This window comes from Tamandua tetradactyla, chromosome 11, assembly GCF_023851605.1.
Source record: "Tamandua tetradactyla isolate mTamTet1 chromosome 11, mTamTet1.pri, whole genome shotgun sequence".
In the NCBI taxonomy this organism is placed as follows: Eukaryota; Metazoa; Chordata; class Mammalia; order Pilosa; family Myrmecophagidae; genus Tamandua; species Tamandua tetradactyla.
This window is the reverse complement of record NC_135337.1, coordinates 56,697,441-56,711,221: the sequence shown is the minus strand read 5'-3', so window position 1 is coordinate 56,711,221 and position 13,781 is coordinate 56,697,441.

The window sequence follows — 13,781 nt, the reverse complement described above, 5'->3', positions numbered from 1 at the left end:
ATATATATATATATAATATATATATTTTCATAGTGTAAGTATATTTATCTATTCAAATGCAAGTGATTTCAGGAGTCATGCCAGCAATTTAACTGAGTCCAGCAGGCTTCTTGGAGTGGAGAGACAATGGAGACTGGTGAAAACTGTAGCCAGTTTGAGCTCAAATGTCTCTTGTAAAGGGGGAGCTGCCACTCAGCTCCTGCTGAAATTTATCATGTGAAAACATAAGTTCAGTGTGGCCAGATTTTCCTGCGTTTTAGACAGCCTTCTTGTCTTTGTTTCCTAGCTGCTAAAACAAATACCATGAAATGTGCTGGCTTATCAAGTTATTTATTGGCTCATGGTTTTGAGGCTAGGAGAAGTCCAAAATCACAGTATCAGCAAACTGATGCTTTCTTTCCAAGACAGTTGCATTCTGCGACTGGCTGCATATGACAATGTCTTCTTTTCTCCTCCAGTTTCTGTTGACTTGTGGTTTTTTCCCCTTGGCTTTATGTCATAAAGTCTCCAGCAAAAGGAGTAAAACCCAAGTTCATTAAATTGGGCCACACCTTTACTAAAAATAACATCTTCAAAAGGTCCTATTTACAATGAGTTCACAACCACAGGAGTGGATTTTCTGGGGTACTCAAATCTACTACTTTACTAGACCCAGTTTTCACATGAAATCTAACCATGTTTAAATGCATGTGCAAAAAGGAAGTGCACATAGCAAGGAAAAGATATGCCAAATGACCACTTTATTGCTTTCTGTGTAAGAAATTAATCATAATTTTCTCCAAACAAAAAGCCACTTCAAAAGACGAGTCCCCACCCTCTATCCCACAAAGGCAGAGAGCGATGGTTAACAAGGAAATTGAAATGACAGAACTTTGGTTATTGGTGAGCCTTCCTGGCAAATAAAGTGGAAAGGACAGTGGTATAAATAGCACGTGGGGTGGTGCCCGGTTCTGATTTTGATGTCATTTATTGAACATCTCATAGATACTTACTATTTTTCTTTCCTTTTTCTTCAATGCTTTATTTTATTATACCAAACAAAGTAGAACAGAATTCTATTTGCTCTTCAATTAAATGAAATAACACTGAAAATCTTCTCAATAAGTTTTTGCTGTATGATGATACAAGTAACGAATCTAATTGCATTCAACTGAATGACAGCAATAGACATACAGCACAGAAATGAGTAATTTAGTTTTTCACATTTCCTGCTGTGGAACTTACCCAAGGTATCAAATGTAAGCAAAGTCTTTAAGACATACATCTCCTGCAACAACAGCCCTCTTCTGACAGCAAGTAAAAATGAAGTTTCAGATCACACTGGAAAATGTCTACTATGATTTTATTAATATGTTTACTTTCAATGACAGGAGGTCAAATTACATGGATATTTATCCACAGAAAAAGAAGAAGAATTTAGTCTCATTACTCATCGACATACATAAATGAACAATAAAATTTCCTCTGAGAACAATGGATATATATGTTCAAAACATTTCTTAGAGATTTTCTATAGCAATGTTGTTAAAATGAGTATTGCTGAATCACTTTGTTGGAATAGTGATGTTAGTTCATTTCCATTCTTTCACTACAGTCATTAACTGACCACATAAAAGATCCAAGGTTATAGGAAAGTGAGCATGATCATAAAAATAATTCTGAGTTCTCACAGTGATCTAGCAATACATGTAATAGTTCATGAACATGGTCCCCACAATGATGCTTCAGGAATTTTTTTCTAACTCTCTAGATCCATGTAAAGAAAGCAAGCTCAACTAACACTCTGGCATTAATAGCAGCTGAACAAAGCTAATGAATCTTTGAAACTCAAGAACGTATGGGTGGAAGTGAAAATTTGTTTCCTGGGAGTCTGGATTTGAGTGTCATGGTGGAGACTCCTATTGTGGACTATGAATCCAGCACTCACATGAATTTCTCTACATCAGTTTCAGAGGGTTGAGTTGGCTGAGCAAGTCACTTCATCTTTCGGAACACAGTCTCTCCATCTGTAAAGTGGAAATAATGTCTTTGCCTTGCCAATTCTATGATATTATTGTGAAGACCAAAGAGATAATGCATGTGAGAGCAGCCTGAGCAGTAAAGACTGCTACTAAATATAAAATAATATTAAAATTACAGCATTAGTTCATCCAGTCAAGTAAGTGGAAGAGTATTTATTTTGGAGGGGACCATAAATAGTATTCCATTCCCTCACTTATGATTTGACTCAATCAAGAGGGATACCAAAGGGTTAGGCAGATAGAAATCAAAATATCAGCACTAGATGGTGATGGGAGGAAAGACATGGCTTAGGTGTTTAGCAAAAGTAGATTGCCTAATCCTCTCTACAACCCAGTCAAGACCTGTGCAGGACAAACAGAGGGAAATTTGAGGTTGCAGAGAATTTCCTTACTCCTGATCAGCAGCATATTGGCCTGGGAAAAAGGAGGTCAGAAAGAAGGAATCCCCCACATTCAGGACTTCTGATTAAATGAGTTGTACCTGATATAAAATCTTAGACAAAATGCTCTTCTTTACCACCTCCTGGTGGGAAAAGTAAGGGATGGGGCAAAAGCAGGGTTTAGTGATGAACTTTCCTAAGGCAAATCAGATGAGTGGGTAAGAAACATCTTCAAGTAGTAACCTAAATGCCAGCGGCTATATTTGTTATTCTTTCAGATAAATAAATTTAAAACACTAACATTTGGTCAAAGAAAATTTTGAGATCTTTATGTTCGTTTAGAACTGCAAAAAAAGAGTCTGCTTAAGATGAAACTTCCCGGTTCATATGGTATTGTTCAGTTCGCCCTGAAGTCATCACTTCATTATAAGGGTATTTATGGTGCATCTTTGGTGCACATTCCTTTTAATTTTTTTTTTTTTCTAAACAGAGTTCATGAGTATTCTGCAAATAAGTGTGGATGGAAATCTAACTTTACTGACAGTCAGAAAATTTTTGATGATATCCCAGAGAGGTGGCCTGTGTTAGTTAGATTCAGTTGTCAACTTGGCCAGGTGAGCATACCTAGTCTTGTTGCTGCGGACATAAGCCAACCGTACGTGAACATCATCTGTTGCCAATTACATCTGCAGTCAGCTAGGAGGCGTGTCTGCTGCAATGAGTGATGTTTGACTTAATTGGCTGGTACTTAAATGAGAGATTGCAGCGTAGCACTGCTAGCAGCTTGGCATTCCTCATCTCGGCACTCGCAGCTCAGCCCAGGCCTTTGGAGATGCAGAAAGAAGTCACCCCGGGGAAAGTTGTTGGAACCCAGGGGCCTGGAGTGAAGACCAGCAGAGACCATCCTGTGCCTTCCACATAAGAAAGAACCTCGGTGGAAAGTTAGCTGCCTTTCCTCTGAAGAACGAAGAAAATAAATCCCCTTTTTTTTTTTTTTTAAAGGGAAACATTTTTAAACATTTTCTTGTTTTATTGTATTCTGTTTCTCCGTTTTTGTTACATGGGCTGGGGCCGGGAATCGAACCGAGGTCCTCCGGCATAGCAGGCAAGCACTTTGCCCGCTGAGCCACCGCGGCCCGCCCAATAAATCCCCTTTTATTAAAAGCCAATCCATCTCTGGTGTGTTGCATTCCGGCAGCTAGCAAACTAGAACATGGCCTTTCCAATCTGGTCCTACTCTAGTCTCTCTGGTCTCATTTTTCCAAGCTGCCTCCCCGCATAAATACTCTAACATAGAACTTATGCTCCAAGCACATTATACTTCCCACCATCATGCAAGAGCACCAAGTTCTTTCATGCATCTAAACCTTTAGATTTCCCATTCTCTTTTTCCGACATGCCATATTTCTTCATTGAACAATGAACACCTGCTCATTTTTCCAGATCTAGCCTAAGAGTCATATTGAGGAAACGAAATTGAAAGCAAAATTTTCTCTCCCTTTAAGTGGCAATGAGACATTTGAGTGATAATGTGAATGTGACCTCATTATCCAAAGGGTGGGAATCTTGGGGACACTGAGTTATCCATGCTATAGGGCATTAAAAGTCTAGTATAAAAATAAATTAATCAATTAATTTAAAAAGTCTAGCATACATCCTGGCACCTTTTGCCAACATGATTAACATTGTAGTTATTTTCTTGCATATCCATATATTCCTCTAGGTTGTGAACTTTTCTGATCAAGAGCAATGTCTTTGTTAATCAAATTTAGTGGACTTCACCCAGCAGGCACTCCATGCATGATTGTTGAATGAATGAATGAATGTAGATTAAATTAAAGCGCAGAACTTATTTTTGTTCAAGCAGGTATTGTTCACAACTACATTAACTGTTCTTTGTGTATCATAAATTTCCTTGCAAAGTTGCACAGAATTATGAAATAGTCTAATGCTGTTAGACTTGAACTCACCAAGGCAAAGAAGCCCAAGCTGCTCTGCATTCAGATTTTGCAAGCCACAAAGTGTTCTCCATCAGTACAAGAAGCTTCAATCCTATAAGAGTAGTATAGTCATTGAAAGTACAATTTTAGGGCCAAATTGCTTAGATTGAATCTCCTGTCTGCCACTCTCTAGAGTGTGACCTCAGCTAAGGACATCTATACTCTGTTTCAATTCTTTCATTTATAAAATATTACAAAGGATAGTGTCTCCCCTGTAGGATTGTTGTAAAGGTTAAATAGTTGTCATGATTAAAGTGTTGAAAATGTTTTCTGGAATGTGGTAAGCACTCATCAAATGTTAACCAAAACTGATATTTATTTGATGAACACTATTCACTTATTATGGTCCTGACTTGTCCTGAAAAGTAGTAGTAATTCTAGTCACTTACTCATGCCCAGATTTTATATTTCAGTTTCACTTACTATTGAGCCTAGGACTGGATGAGGATGCTAAAAATTGACAACAGCATGTGTTGAATGCATGGAGTTTTGGGCAGGAAGTTATTTTTAAATGCCTACTATGTATTGCAACCACATTCCAAGTCTTGTGATAAAATGCCAATGCTTTCTCTCACTTTATCCTTGGCCTCTTCTTTCCTCTTCCATTTTAATGCTGCCCCTACAGTTTATGGCTATTGGCTCCTAAGGAGATACTGGTTTCCTAGTGATACATGTACTTGTGTAGTTGCAAGCCCATAAATTGACCCATCAGTAGGTGAGAACGACTCGTTCCCATCTGACCATAACTCTGTTTCAGAGAGTTGCAATTAGAACTTCAACAATTGCTGTAAGAGAGAATTCCTAGGGAAAAGGTTACAAAGAATGGAAACAGGCATATTTAAGAAACACATGGAATCATGATTAAAAATGAGAATTTGTGCTTAGAAAATGAATAGTAAATCAAGAGAATGGTTTCTGCTCCCTGGCAGCTTGCCCATTGCCTCTGCAGAAAGCATGGGATGCTATTTTTCCTCTGATGGATCATGTTTTAGTAATCACAGTGTCAGTCAGTTTAAAATACCTTGCTGTGAATCTGACTGAGATAGCCACAAACTCAGCAGAAGTCATTGCATTCTGAAAAAGGCAGGGAGAAAAAACCCAGGCTTTTTGGAGGATGAGGGAGGTATGAAATCTAGATTTCAATGGAGGCAAAATGAGTTGCTTAGTTTTGCAAGTGAAATTTCCGTGTTCGTCAGTCACTTTTGTCTATTGCCTTTCTCTCTGCAGAGCCTGAATGCTAAGGGAGAGAATCCAAATTCCCATTTTTGTTGTAAGTCAGCCTTGTTTGCCATATTATTGAGACTGTAATTTATCTTCATCAGGCTGTATTTACAATATTATCATGAGTTGCAGGATATAGCAGGCTCTCATTATTATTGGTTTTATGGTGAGGCCATGTTGAAAAGACACTTGAGCACATTTGGAAAAAGATATTTGCCTTTTGCTGCATGACTAGTTTTCTTTCTCTCTGGTTTCTGATCATATTCCTTCAATGTTTTTAAGCCTTCAGTGGTTTGCTATTTTCCTTAGGATAGAATAGCCGGATAAAATACAGGATATCAAGTTAAATCTTAATTTCAAATAAACAATATTTTTAGTATCAGTATGTTCCAAAGATTACAAGTATTGCATAGAACATAAACTAAAAATTATGCATTGTTATCTGAAATTAAATTTAACTAGAAGTCTTGTATTTTTATTTGCTTTATCTGGCAGACCTACCATAAGATACAAACGAAAAACTATTGCCAAACTCTATACTATGTTTCTTCTACCTACAGGCCCTATATCACTAAAAATCACTAATTCTTTACCTCTTTTGCTATATATACCATATTTCAATTCCTTAAATATTTTATGTATTCTCTCAATGCCATGCCTTTGCACAGCTATCCCCTTAGCCTAGAAAATCACTGCACCCTCTACCAAACACCAATACTATTTCTTTGCCCAGCCAACTGGCATTTGTTCAAAATCAAATGTTCACCTGAAAGGCCCATCTTGTATACTCTTGTCTCTTTTAGGGCTTTGGTGGGGGCAATGAATAAAAACCCTATCTTTCATTGAGGTACCACTTCATACGGCTAGATAACACTATGGTGGCCATTAATTAAGAAAAAAAAAACAAAAACAAAACAAGTGTTGGAAAGAATATGGAGGCATTGGAACTTTTGTACATTTCTGGTAGGGATGCAAAATGTTGCAGCCACTCTAGAAAACAGTTTGACAGTTCTTTCAAAAGTTACAGAGGATTATCATATGAACTGGCAATTCCATTTTTAGGTACATACCCAAATAATTGAAAAAATCAAAGTCAAGCAGATCCTTTCGCATCCATGTTCATAGCAGCATTAGTTACAATAACCAAAAGGTAGCAATAATCCAAGTGTCCATCAATAGGATGAATGGATAGACAAAATGATATATACAGATAATGGAATATTATTCATCCTTAAAATGGAATGAAATTCTGATATCTGCTACAACATTGATGAACCTGGAAACCATTATCCTAGGTGAAATTAGCCAGACACAAAATGAAAAATATCATATGATTCTACTTATATGAAGTATATGTAACAGGCAAATTCTTAGAGACAGGGAGCAGATTAGAGGTTACCAGGGACTAGACTTAGGGGAGAATAGGAAGTTATTGTCCATTGAGTACAGAATTATAGTTTAGGGTGATGAAAATGTATTGGTAATGGATGGTGGGGATTGTTGCACAATGTTGTGAATGCAATTAATGTCACTATAATGTATATTTTAAAATAGTTAAAATTTAAAATTTTGTTATATATATATATATATATATATATATATATATATATATATATATATAATATATATGTATACATATCTCCACAACAAAATTTTAAAACAAACAAAACCCACTGTCTTGACCTTTTGAGTTTAGAGACAATTGAGAAATAACACACAGAAAACAAACAGAGAAATATGATTATAATTTTGCAACTGCACAGATGACCAATACTCACCCTAAATTTGGGTCTAACCTTCAAAATGCGAACATTATGAAGAGCAAACCCAAGGGCAACTTTCCAAAGGAGAGGAAAAACAGAAGCCTGAGCTGAGTTGTCTTCTCTTAAACTGATTAGTCACTCAGGTCACTCTTCCTTCCCTGGGACTGGGACTGGAGAGAAACTGGTTCCTTCTAAAACTTTCCTTCTTGAGAAATTAGAAATCCCCTCTCCTTTCCACCCCCTGTTGAAAAATTAGGACTGTGGAATAAGTGCCTGCTTTCATTCACTCCAATTTTTTAATTCTTTTAATTTACCTCTGAGTTTAGCCCTTAAATGCAGGGCCAGTCATTGGTGTGGCTGGCTCTCTGGTGAGCAGAGACCCTGATATTGTTACTTTCATGAGATCACTTCGCAGTACTGACCACTGATCCTTTGAGATCCATCTAGGCAACTGGTAGATAGTTTAGCCTTTGCCTCTAGAAGGCTTGGAAATGGCCCAGAATTGAACTAACTTCAAAATCGTTCTTTATCCTGTGTAGAAAATCCATTCTTTATTTAGTTTTCCATCCTTATTTACAACTAGTCATGCAGTCAAATAACAATCCTAAATAAGTTCCAAATTTGAATAACAAACATCTACTATGAAGAATATGGGTAAAAAACAAAATCCCAAAATGACATCACTTTTTTCTTTAAAAGTTAATAACAGCTAAAGTCCAAAATTCTTTAATCATAATTGCTCAATTTCTTAGTGTGTTCAGCCTGATCCAAAAGGATTCCCAATCCAATGGTTGGGTACAGTTGGGCTTTATTCAGCAGCTGCAGCTTGGATTATCTTCTGCTAAAAAGCATAGTTTCCGACACATGTTCAAAGTAAAATTAATCCAAACCAAAGCCTCTTGCATTGCCATAATTTTTTGAACATTCATATACAGAAGAATATTACATCAACCCCACCAAACAAGCATTTTTAAAACTCAAGTAAATCTCCAGCCTCTAGAGAAATACTGTTCCCAGAACCCAGTACTTTATGCATTCTGGGTCTACGTTTTTGGTGGCAGGAGTGAAAGCAGACTCAGTGGCTGAGGGAAAGAGAAGAATTACAGGAAAATCTTGGTTTTAGAGCTTTTTCAAGATGCCTGTCAGCTAGTGTCACTTATCTGAAGGCTACAGCCTGTGAAATTAAACTCCTCTGAGGAAATCTCCCAGAAGTTTAATTGTAGCACCACATGAACCATTTATGAGGTGGGGGTTAGGAGATGCAGAAGACCCACCTGTGCACACCATCTCACCTCTCAGAGAGCAGCATGAGGATCCCTGCCCTCTTTCAAAGGCATTAGAACTGAGCATAAGTGGCAGGTTCGGAAACCAGATCTTATTAGACATGCCTTTCTTTCCCATCTGGCATATGCAGAGCCTCTCATTTCAGCTGCCTCCTCTACATTCCTGGCACTGCTATGTTGTGTTCATGTTTTGTCTAATGGTGTAGGCTTCACCCTTTTGTGGTGATGGGGCATTTTAGTCTTGTGCCTTCATAGTTATTGTCACCGCCTGCTGACATTTGAAACTTGCTTCTAGAGGCAGATTTCTGTCTTCTTCCTTTTTATTTATGCTGGAGCATCCCCGTGAAGTTTCTTGCATTGTAAATGCTATCAAAGCTTCTGAGGCCTGAACCACATGGGTCCAACGAGTGCCAAGATGTCCGTGACTTTGACTTTCCAGGCTCTTTATTCAGAGAAGTCACTCCAGTCCTCTAATTCAAACTTGCTTTTTCTCTTCTTTAAACTTCATCACTGATCCAGAATAAAATATCCTGCTCTTTATTAAATATTCATCTCTTTGGATTTTTATTTTTCCCTTTGTTATTGTTCTGAGAGTAAGAAAGAAACATACTGTAGAACTATGTCCTTCCTTGATTTCTTCAGCAAGCTGGATTTGTAAAGGCTGAGCATTCTATGTACATCGCTTCTTAGCTCCTGGGTTTGCCAAAATCAATCATTAAATAAAATTATGGAGTTGTTTCTCTACCTCTATCCAAGAAGAATACAGATTTCCCATTCCTTTCAAAAGGTGTTAATTAATAGAAACTAACACACTTCTGGGATCAATCCTATAATATAAGCCTCTGACATCTAAAACCATAGCCAAAGCTTAAGGATTCAACAAATGCATAGCCTGAGACTATTAGGCAGAGGCAGGATGACCCTTGAAACCTATGGACAACCTACATGAATCCTAGAGTCTAACTCTACTACTGATTCCCACTTAGCTCTGAACCCTGATCAAAGTTACATAAAGCAGGGCAGGCCACGGTGGCTCAGCAGGCAGAGATATCACCTGCCATGCTGGAAACCCAGGTTTGCTTTCCAGTGCCTGCCCATGCGGAAAAAAAAAAAACAAAAAACAAAAAAAAACCCAGATACATAAAACAGTGCAGAATTTGGAGCACATGAACCTGCTTTATTTCGCTACACCTGGCACAAAACACTGATGCTCTATAGATCTTGTGGAATTTAGCTGTATTTAGGGTTTAAAGATTCATTTAGGCTATAGCCATCAGTGTGAAACTTAGTAAAAACAGGAAAAACATTGTCTGCCCACCAAGACCTGAAAAGGCCTCTGTATTGAAGCTCTGCCTATCTTAAGGTAAGGTTTAAGAAACACACTCCTTTCCCTAAAATCTAATCCTTTAGTTATACCTTCTTAGTTCAGGTTAAAGTCAGTCACAAAGTGCTGGGCTATGACCCTGAAAATACTATCATCATTGATTGCAAAGGGCAAAGACCCACATGGCCAGATATCAATGCCTCCTCAGCTTAAACCCAAACCCCCAATCTCTGTGTTCATTAATGGACTGATTTAGTTCTTTCATGCCAAATCATTGCATCTACTTCTCAAATACCTGGCAAAGTCCCCAAGATGTGGGGTATAAGGGGTGCTGATAAATAAAACTCATAAAACTCATTATTTTCCCTTTTGAATTTAGAATCTATTGAGAAATAAAGTCCAGGGCTATATAGATATAGATCAAAATATTAACTTAGTTTTAGTTACTTAAAACTGATTGGAGAAAATGGTTTAGCTCTAATGCTGAAGCCTGAATTGAACCAATCCTCGACTCCTTTACTATGTCTTGCTTTCCCCCTGAAAAGATCCCTTTACTGAACTAAACTGAAGGTGAAGTGAAGATCATGTCACTCCTTCTTTTGAGGTCCCAAGAAACAAGAGGGAGAGAGAAGCCAGAGGGTTTGAACGTACCAAGTCCTGCCATCCCCCATTGCAACTCACCAGTCAGTCAGTCACTACTTTCTTGGAGAGAAGTGAATGAGGGGGCTGAAGTGTCAGCAAGACACAATAATAAGAAGAATGGGAAATTAATTCCCCAACCCCAGTTCCCCTGATTAAGTTAGCATCCCCTGTTATAAGCCTTCTAGCAACTCTACTTCTCATTTTATCTGTTTTCTAAGACATCACATCTTTGAAGGCAAAGATTCTGTATTCCTTGCTTTTCAGTGTATCCTTGGCAACTGTACAGTGCTGGAACTCAGCAAGTATTTGCTGAATGACTAAAGAATTGCATGCGCTCACTACTGTGCAATTTTGGGATAGCCACGTCGCTCAATAAACCTGGACTGCAGCAATTGGCAATGGTACCACCTGGAGACCCAAAAAGAAGGTATTCCTTCTGTTCCCTTTGTACAGCACAGGAATAAATACCATCACTCTGATATAATGACATTCACCTTGCCCTGTCTTCTGTGAATCCTATTTCCGGCTGTGCAGAGTACCATGGTATAGCTCCAGGGAACCATTAGTCCTCCTTTTCACTTCCTACACAGTGGCAGCAGGATAATGTTCTAGGTATTTGTCCCCTAAGATTATTTTGTAGTTCGCAGAAGCATCACCTCCTTTTAGAATGACAGGTCAACCAGGCATGTTCAATTAAAGAACATTAAGAACACTGTACACAATCTTTATTGTATTTTTCCTAAGCTCTATTTTTAATGCTAAGTTATAACTCAAAAGCTTTCGCTTTGGTGACCAGATGTCTAGAAACCAGCTCTCCAATAAGCATAAGCAGTTTTGAGGGAAATGGTACTGATAATGAAGCCTTCCTCTTTGTTCTAATTTTGTTTGGAAGCACTTGCACAAAGGAAAGAAAAATCAAATGCTAAGACTGCGAGAGAAGATAAATGTAAAATAATTCAAATGAAGCTATCTACCCATCCCCCGCAGCAGATGGCCAGTGCAAGATGGTCCTGCTCAGAGCATGGCCTGCCTTGTGGGACTTCACTCCAGTGGCACTACTGTGGGGAGGATGGAGCAGGGTCAGCTGGTTTGACAGGCTTTTTTTCTTTTCTTTTTTATTTGCATGGGCAGGCACCAGGAATCGAACCTGCATCTCCGGCATGGCAGGCGAGAACTCTGCCACTGACCCACTGTCGCACCAACCTGAAAGGCTTTTGAGTTGAAAAAAAAAACAGTCTCTAAGGTCCCAGCATAAATACTATCTTCTAGTGAAATCATTACATCCTACCTGAGAACGGTATATCTAATTTATGTGAAATAAAATCTGTCTTAATTTTGTATTTATTTTGGCATACCATAGCTCTTAAGGATGTTTTGAGCACAAGGAACAAGCAATAGTAGTTTGGAAAAGATGCAGTTTTTTAAAAATATTTCTGTTGAGTGTTTCTTGTAACCCTGTGTTGCAATTTAGTTACATCTATAGCCATAAAAAGCAGATAGAATGCAGGAAAATGTATTTAACAATGATAATACATAAAACCATAGGCCAAGCAGAGATCTATTCAAAGGGGATGCAGAGCTGACAAAAACTTGGATTTCTTTTATTCAGTGTATGTCTTCTCTGAGGTTCATGGTCATGAATTTAAAGTGAGATCAGTCAGCAAGGTTTCTATTTTCCTCCAGTTCTATTCACTTGTGTGGGTATAAGTAAATTCTAGATGGAAAGTGAATTTAACAAGTTAGACATTAAATACCTCACAGGAACTAGTGCTGTGTGGGTAAATATATGAATAACTATCATCAGACTAGTGTGGAGGAACAAAATAATCTATGTTTGATAAGTATATTAAATGGCCCTTTGGATGCAGAAGGTGAGACTCCAATGAAATATAAGGAGAAATGTATTTTCTGCATAAGAAATTTTCAAGGTTTTGATATTGTAGAAAATAGAAAATGAGGAGGGTGTGATAAAAGAAAAGATCAGTAATATTGCAAGTATCCAGAGCCTACTAAAGAGAAATTCCTGGTGCCCAAGCAGCCAAGAAGATTTATGAACAAAAATGACTAGTTTCCAATTATAAGCTATTTTTACCATTTTAAACTCAACTACTCTAAACATTCAATAAAGTCTGCCATATACACAAAAACCTGAGTGAATGTGGGGAAAATCAAAGGAAAATGTCTAGTTTTATCAGCAAGGAGAAGAGAACAGTCACAGAAAATAAGACATGAGTCAAGAGTTCAAGAGAAGCAAGGACTTAGAAGAAGTATTAGAGAGAGCATAAACCCACAGGAATGTGCAGAAATATCAGGACATTAGATATGACATAGACTTTATGAGATCAAGTCAATTTTTATTAAAATTCAAGCAATAGCATGCCATCAAATAATGTTTCCATTAGACAATGATACCTACCATTTTTGAATGCTTACCATATACCATATATACCTATATTATGTGCCTACTATGAGTAAGACTTCTCTTTTTATTTCATTACATTACAGGATCTTGCAGGTTATGTATTAGGTTTCCATGACCTATTTGTTTATATTTTAATAATATGTTTATTGGACTTGACATAATCTGTCATTTTTCATGAAATGCTATTATTAAATTGCTGATGTTTTATGTTTGATTTTGTCTTACTGTTAAGGAAAATTTGGCAATATTCTTATTTTTTAAATGATAAAACTGAAGCTGAGAAAGGTTAATTAATTTACTCAATTTTCCATGAATTACTGAGCCAAGGATTCAAACTTAAGTCTCTGGGGCTTCCACTTTCTGTTTTCTCATGTAAAATTTGGTCATTTTTTCCACTATTCTCAGAACTAGACTTGAATCAGCCTAGCAAGCCTAATTCCATTTGCATACCCAGGAATACACATTCATATGAAAGTAAAACATTGTCACACAGAGAAAATTCATCAAGCTATAAAATCTTGGTGTCAGCAGTGACATGGAAAGCCTCTCAGCAGTAGGGACAGAAGCAGGTAGTGTAGCTATCTGATTTATCAAAGAAAGCAAAGGGGTCACATAGGATAAGATAAATTCTGAAGGGTGAAAAAAAGTCTTGTTTTCTAAGCAAAGCAGAGAAATGAAAAAAATTTATCTAGAAGGAATTCTGCTGAATTTGAAACACAAGAGTG